We start from the raw sequence: 6,142 nt of genomic DNA, 5'->3' as shown, positions 1-6,142 counted from the left end.
CCTTATATCAGAAGTTTAAACTCATATGGTTTAAAACGCATGATTTCAGTGCGATAAACATGATAATCAGAACCAAAACAGATGTTTTTAGCAGGTACGAGCTGTAAAGGTGCAGCTCTATTCTGGAAAAGGGGGCGGGGAGCAGCAGCTCATTTGCATTTAAAGAGACAGGCCTGAAAAACAGCGTGTTTCTGCTTCCAGTCAAAATAGGCATTTTCAAAATGATATAATAAATGATATCTGGGGTATTTTGAGCTGAGACTTCACAGACGCATTCTGCGGACACCTGAGACTTATATTACATATTGTAAAAAGGGGCATAATATGTCTACTTTAAGTTTAGGTTTAACTCTAGTTTTATTTTCATATTCCTAATTTAGTTTGTTTTCAAGATGTTTGCTATTTTCAGTTTAGTTTTTGTTGTTCAGTAAATTCTAGTTTTAGTTTATTTATTTTTATATACACTGAAAATAATGAACTTTCACTCAGAAATTGGAAATTAATTTCACAAACAATTAAAAAAAAACAGCAACACATTGAATTAAGTGAAATTTTGACATAGAAAAACTGAAATAATACTTTCTTGTAAAACATACTCCAATAATATTTATTTACAACTAAGAATTTTTTTTACAGTGTAGTTTTATATTTTGCATTTTGGTTTTAGACAATGTTATATTTATTACATGTGAAAATTTTAAAAGCTCCTAAAATACACCAGTTCTCACTCTAAATATATATTTTACTAATAGGCTATATATTTAGTAAAATAATGTTTTTATTAATTTACTTTAATAATTAACTGATTCAATGATTACGTTTATTGTGGTGGACATATTACATCGTTAAATGTTACTACAGTAAATATATCTGCTGTATTGTATTTGTTAGATATTTTCCACAATTTTTCTATAATGTGTGAAATATTAAGTAGAAATAAGCTTTAAATCATCAAAATATTCATTTTAAAATATCAATAACAATAAAAAAAACTTGCCATCTTGCTATCAAAATCGACAAGGGTTTTCAAGCAAAAATACATGAAACAACACAGAGACAGACATTTTGAAAATAACAACTTCCTAAAGATCATGTATAATCCACTAGGGGGCAGATAACATGTAGGTCATATATTTTCAGGTAAGTACTGATCATGTTAATGCTGAAAATGCTGGTGTTAATGATGTAAAGCTCCCATTTGTGTTTTTTTCTGTCCTATTTAGTCTATCAGGACCAGCCGGAGGATGAAACTAGTCAACTAGGCTAGTATTACCAGGTAAACTTCAACTATAGGCACTGGCTAGTTTGCAATCGCCTGTAAGGTCATCATGAAGACCACCGGTTGTTCTCTAATCTAACGGAGCAGTTCAATTCGATTAAAAAGGCGTTAGTCTGCGCTAAGCACATGTAAACAGGAGACTCAGCAAGGACTATTAGCGCAGATTGTTGCCATATTAGTGCATTAATTCGTTTTCCACGGGAAATCTGCGAGCTATAACGAGACGCAGTGATGACTGACGCCTGCTGTCTGAGAGAGAGAGAGACGAAGAGCTATTCACTGGAATACTGGCCTTGATTCGTCATTTTCCTGCTGTTTTGATATATACTTTCGATTCCTTTTGCATTTCAGCTGACGCATGGATTTCATATTTGCTCAGTGACATAGAAACCTAGTCAAATTAGATTGCATCGGTTAAATGAGAACGTATGAATATAAAAGTGTTTCATCTTCAGAAATTAGATTTCATTTCCGTTATTTAAGGAGAGACGGCGCCAACTAGATATTCGCATTTCCTGTAGAAAATTTAGAAAATATCATTAGATATTAATCAAAGCCTGGCATGCGGTGATGGACAGCTCAGGGAAATTAAGAAATGAGATTGTGTGCATGTAAGAGAGAGAATGATCAGAATTGTGGACTCTGAACAAAGGGAATCAACGCTTGTCTCATAAGGCTCCAGACAGTCAGCGTCTCTACTGTATAACTCTACAAAAACCACTTACATGTCTGTGAGTCTGCCTTGAGCCCGAAATACATTTAACCATCTGCCTGCTGTCCTAGTCTATTCAAAAACAGCACAGCTATTGGTTTTCTTTTCATTCTTTAACATGCACCATGCTTTATAGGAGAGACAGTGGGCTATGATGTGCTACAGTCAAGAAGAAATGGGATAAAACTATGTGTGTTTGTTTTTCACAGTGTCTGATGTCAAGTAAAAACGGAATGAAGAGCCTGCAAGGCTGACTTTCTCTGCAAGTTACATCGTTACACCAGTAGTTGGCGCAACATGACAGCCTTTGAGTCATTGATTCGTTCATTCATTCAACTGATTCAGTCAAAAACATGTACGAAACAAGTGGCTGCCTTTATGAGTGAGTCATTGAATCGTTCACTCAACCAATTTGTTCATACAAACAGATTCCTTCAGGAGTGAATGCGTTTATGAATGAGTCATAGAATCACTCACTCCAATTAGTAAAAAAATGATGATTCATTCAAGAACGAAACAAGTTGATGTCATTATGAGAGAGTCATTCAATTAAGCAAGTTACATCGATACACCAGTAGGTGGCGCAACACGACAGCCTTTGAGTCATTGATTCGTTCATTCATTCAACCGATTTAGTCAAAAACGGGTATGAAACAAGTGGCTGCCTTTATGAGTGAGTCATTGAATTGTTTGTTCATTCATTCAACCGATTCATTTAAATAAGGTAATTCATCTGTGAATGAAACAAGCGGCCGTCTTTAAGCGAATCACTGAATCGCTCACTCAACCAATTTGTTCATACAAACAGATTCCTTCATGAACTAAGTGAATGTGTTTATGAATGAGTCATAGAATCATTCACTTCAATTAGTTTAAAAACACTGATTAATTCAAGAATGAAACAAGTCGATGTCTTTATGAGCAAGTCATTGAATTAAGCAAGTTACATTGATACACCAGTAGGTGGCGTAACATGACAGTCTTTATGAGTCATTGATTCGTTCATTCATTCAACTGATTCAGTCAAAAACATGTACGAAACAAGTCGATGTCTTTATGAGCGAGTCATTGAATTAAGCAAGTTACACTGATACACCAGTAGGTGGCGCAACATGACATGCTTCAGGAGTCATTGATCTTCTGTTGATTCGTTCAACTGATTTGTTTAAAAACACCAATTCATTCCAGAAAGAAACAAGTGGATGTCTTTGAGTGAATCACTGAATCGTTCACTCAACCAATTTATTAATTGAAACAGATTCCTTCAGGAGCTAAGTGAATGTTTGTTTTTATGAGTGAGTCATAGAATCACTCATTCAAATGATTCATTTAAAAAACTGTTTCATTCAGGAATTAAACAAGTGGACGACTTTATAAGTGACTCACTGAATTCAGCGTTACATCAAGACACCAGTAGGTGGCGCAACATGACATACTTTATGAGTCACTGATCTTCTGTTCATTTATTCAACAGATTCATTTTAAAACACTTATTCATTCGGGAAAGAAACAAGTGGCTGTCTTTGGGAGAATCACTGAATCTTTGACTCCAATTCATCCATTGTACACAGATTGTATCAGGAAGTGAACATTTATGAATGGGCCATAGAACCATTTGCTCAAACGATTAATTTAACACACTGATTCATTCAAAAACAAAACAAGTCTCTGTCTTTATGAGTGAGTCATTGAATTAAGCAAGTTACATTGACAGACCAATAGGTGGTGCAACACGACAGTCTTTATGAGACATTGATCTGTTCATTCATTCAACCGATTCGTTTAAAAACACTAATTCAGTGGGGAAATAAACAAGTTGCATGCTTAATTAGGAACCGCATATTAGCGTAATATTACTATTTTTGCCATAGAAATATATGCTAAAAATAGTAAGAGTAGTAAACTTGTATGCCGTTCTGAATTCAGCAGCTGTCTTTAAGTGAATCACTGAATTGTTCACTCAACCAATTCATTAATATACACAGACTCCATCAGGAACTAAGTGACTGTATTTATGAATGAGTCATAGAATCACTCACTCAAACAATTCATTTAAAAACACTGATTCACTCAGGAACGCAACAAACGAGTTTATCATTGAATCATTCATTCAACTAATGAATTAAACACAGATTCATTCATGAAAGGCAACAGAGTTGTGATTTTGATGAAGTGATCGATGAAGAGTGCACACCGTCACACAACTCCAACCTCTTCATTAAGTTTGCGGATGACACGACTGTGGTGGGTCTCATTAGCAACAGAGATGAGACAAACTACAGGAGCGAGGTGAGCCGCCTGGCCGGGTGGTGCAGTGACAACAATCTCTCTCTGAATGTGGAGAAGACGAAGGAGATTCTCTGAACACCCCTCCCCTCTTTTGCCCCAGGCACCACTGAACTCTGAACCCCCTCCCCTCTTTTGCCCCCCCCCGCCAGCACCTTGTGCAGCATTGGTCTGCTCACTACCTCATTCAGCATTGAACTGATCTCATTCAACTACCTCTTCAGTCAGTTTAAATAAATAACTGCTCTCTGAGCTTTTTGTCACTTTAACCAGACTGAATAAGCTCTTTGCACTGCAGTCATTTTATCTGCATTGTTTGTTTACTTCACTGGTTTGCACTCTATCTGCCATGTGCCTTGTGCTGCTTTATTTAACTTTTAATTTTTTTACATGTCCTTATTGTATATTTGTATAGTTGTATTTTATATTTAATCTGTATCTATCTGTATTTTTATGCTCTACTGTTAGTGTTATCTGTATACACCAAGGGTCTGAGAGTAACGCAGTTTCAATTCTCTGTATGTATGTACTGTACATGTGGAAGAATTGACAATAAAGTTTTTTTTTACTTTGAAGAGGGAAAGACTCCTCTTTCCGTGTATTTACGTGGAATTGACAGACTAATTAAAAAGTAAACAAACAACTCACCCGCTCAGATATCATCGCTGTCTGTCACGTCCAAACCACACTTGAAATGATGATCGGTGAAGGACATTGAAGGTTCATCTCGCTGTCTGAGAACAGAGATCCGAAAACAAGGTGACTATTAATAAGATCAGCTGATCATCATTTCACAAATGAACTGCATTCTACTAGTTAATATTTTTGAGTAAATGTAAAACTTGATCAGATTTGTACTGGGTTTTAATATACATACATACATACATACATACATATTTATTTATTTATTCGTGTGTGTAACATGTAGAAAATGTACTTTAATATGAATAAAATATATATTTTCAGATTCTAGATGAAGGAACATATTTTAAAGTACACAGAAACCTTTTGAAAACGTTTTTTTTTTTTTTTACAGTACCTCCTCAGGTTGATGTTCATAAAGATGAGTGCTTTCATCTGAGCTTGTTTGACCTTCAGTGACATCAGCACAGCCAATCCCACAAAGCACTCCATCTGATTGTGCAGCGTATATTTTGTTTGCGGCGAAAGGTCAGCATGGCTGCGGTTATCAAAGATCGTTACTGACATTCACCTGTACGCTGTTTGTTTAGCAATGCAAATGAGGCTCGTCTGCTCGCCACCAATCAAACCACAGATCTTCATCCGTGCTGTAGAATATATGTGATTTTAGGATTAAAAAAAACATGCAATCTGAGATTAAAAACTGCAGTAAAGGCGCCAAACCAATCACTTTAACAGTTCTGTAGTGTTATTAATTAAGGCCATTTGTAATGTCAGTCAGCCGTAAAAGGTCCATTTCAGTTTTTAGTTACCATTTCCATTCTCTCTGACCCTTAAGGCATTTCACAATGTTTTGCAATATGTTTCTCAAATGTGACCCTGGAGCAAAAAAGCAGTGTTAAGTCGCTGGGGTATATTTGTAGCAATAGCCAACAATACATTGTATGGGTCAAAATTATCGATTTTTCTTTTATGCCAAAAATCATTAGGATATTAAGTAAAGATCATGTTCCATGAAGATATTTTGTAAATTTCCTACCGTAAATATATCAAAACTTAATTTTTGATTAGTAATATGCATTGCTAAGAACTTCATTTGAACAACTTTAAAGATGATTTTCTCAATATTTAGATTTTTTTGCACCCTCAGATTCCAGATTTTCAAATAGTTGTATCTCAGCCAAATATTGTCCTATCCTAACAAACCATACATCAATGGAAAG

The 6,142-nt window shown here is 35.4% G+C and overlaps 1 long non-coding RNA gene across 1 annotated transcript in view; it reads right to left on the bottom strand.

Annotated features, from left to right (window-relative positions):
* The window catches only part of LOC107680895 (uncharacterized), a 6,740-nt gene extending 1,321 nt beyond the window's left edge, over window positions 1-5,419 (bottom strand). The window contains exons 1-2 of the long non-coding RNA XR_001633202.1: window positions 5,317-5,419; window positions 4,926-5,011 (exon numbers count right to left, since the gene is read on the bottom strand). This is a non-coding gene — a long non-coding RNA (uncharacterized LOC107680895). The remainder of the gene's footprint in view (window positions 1-4,925; window positions 5,012-5,316) is intronic.
* Window positions 5,420-6,142: the final 723 nt, after the last annotated feature.

This window comes from Sinocyclocheilus anshuiensis, unplaced genomic scaffold, assembly GCF_001515605.1.
Source record: "Sinocyclocheilus anshuiensis isolate Anshui unplaced genomic scaffold, SAMN03320099.WGS_v1.1 scaffold1450, whole genome shotgun sequence".
NCBI classification, from domain to species: domain Eukaryota; kingdom Metazoa; phylum Chordata; class Actinopteri; order Cypriniformes; family Cyprinidae; genus Sinocyclocheilus; species Sinocyclocheilus anshuiensis.
The sequence above is the reverse complement of the archived record's forward strand: the minus strand, read 5'-3'. Positions and strand labels throughout refer to the sequence as shown.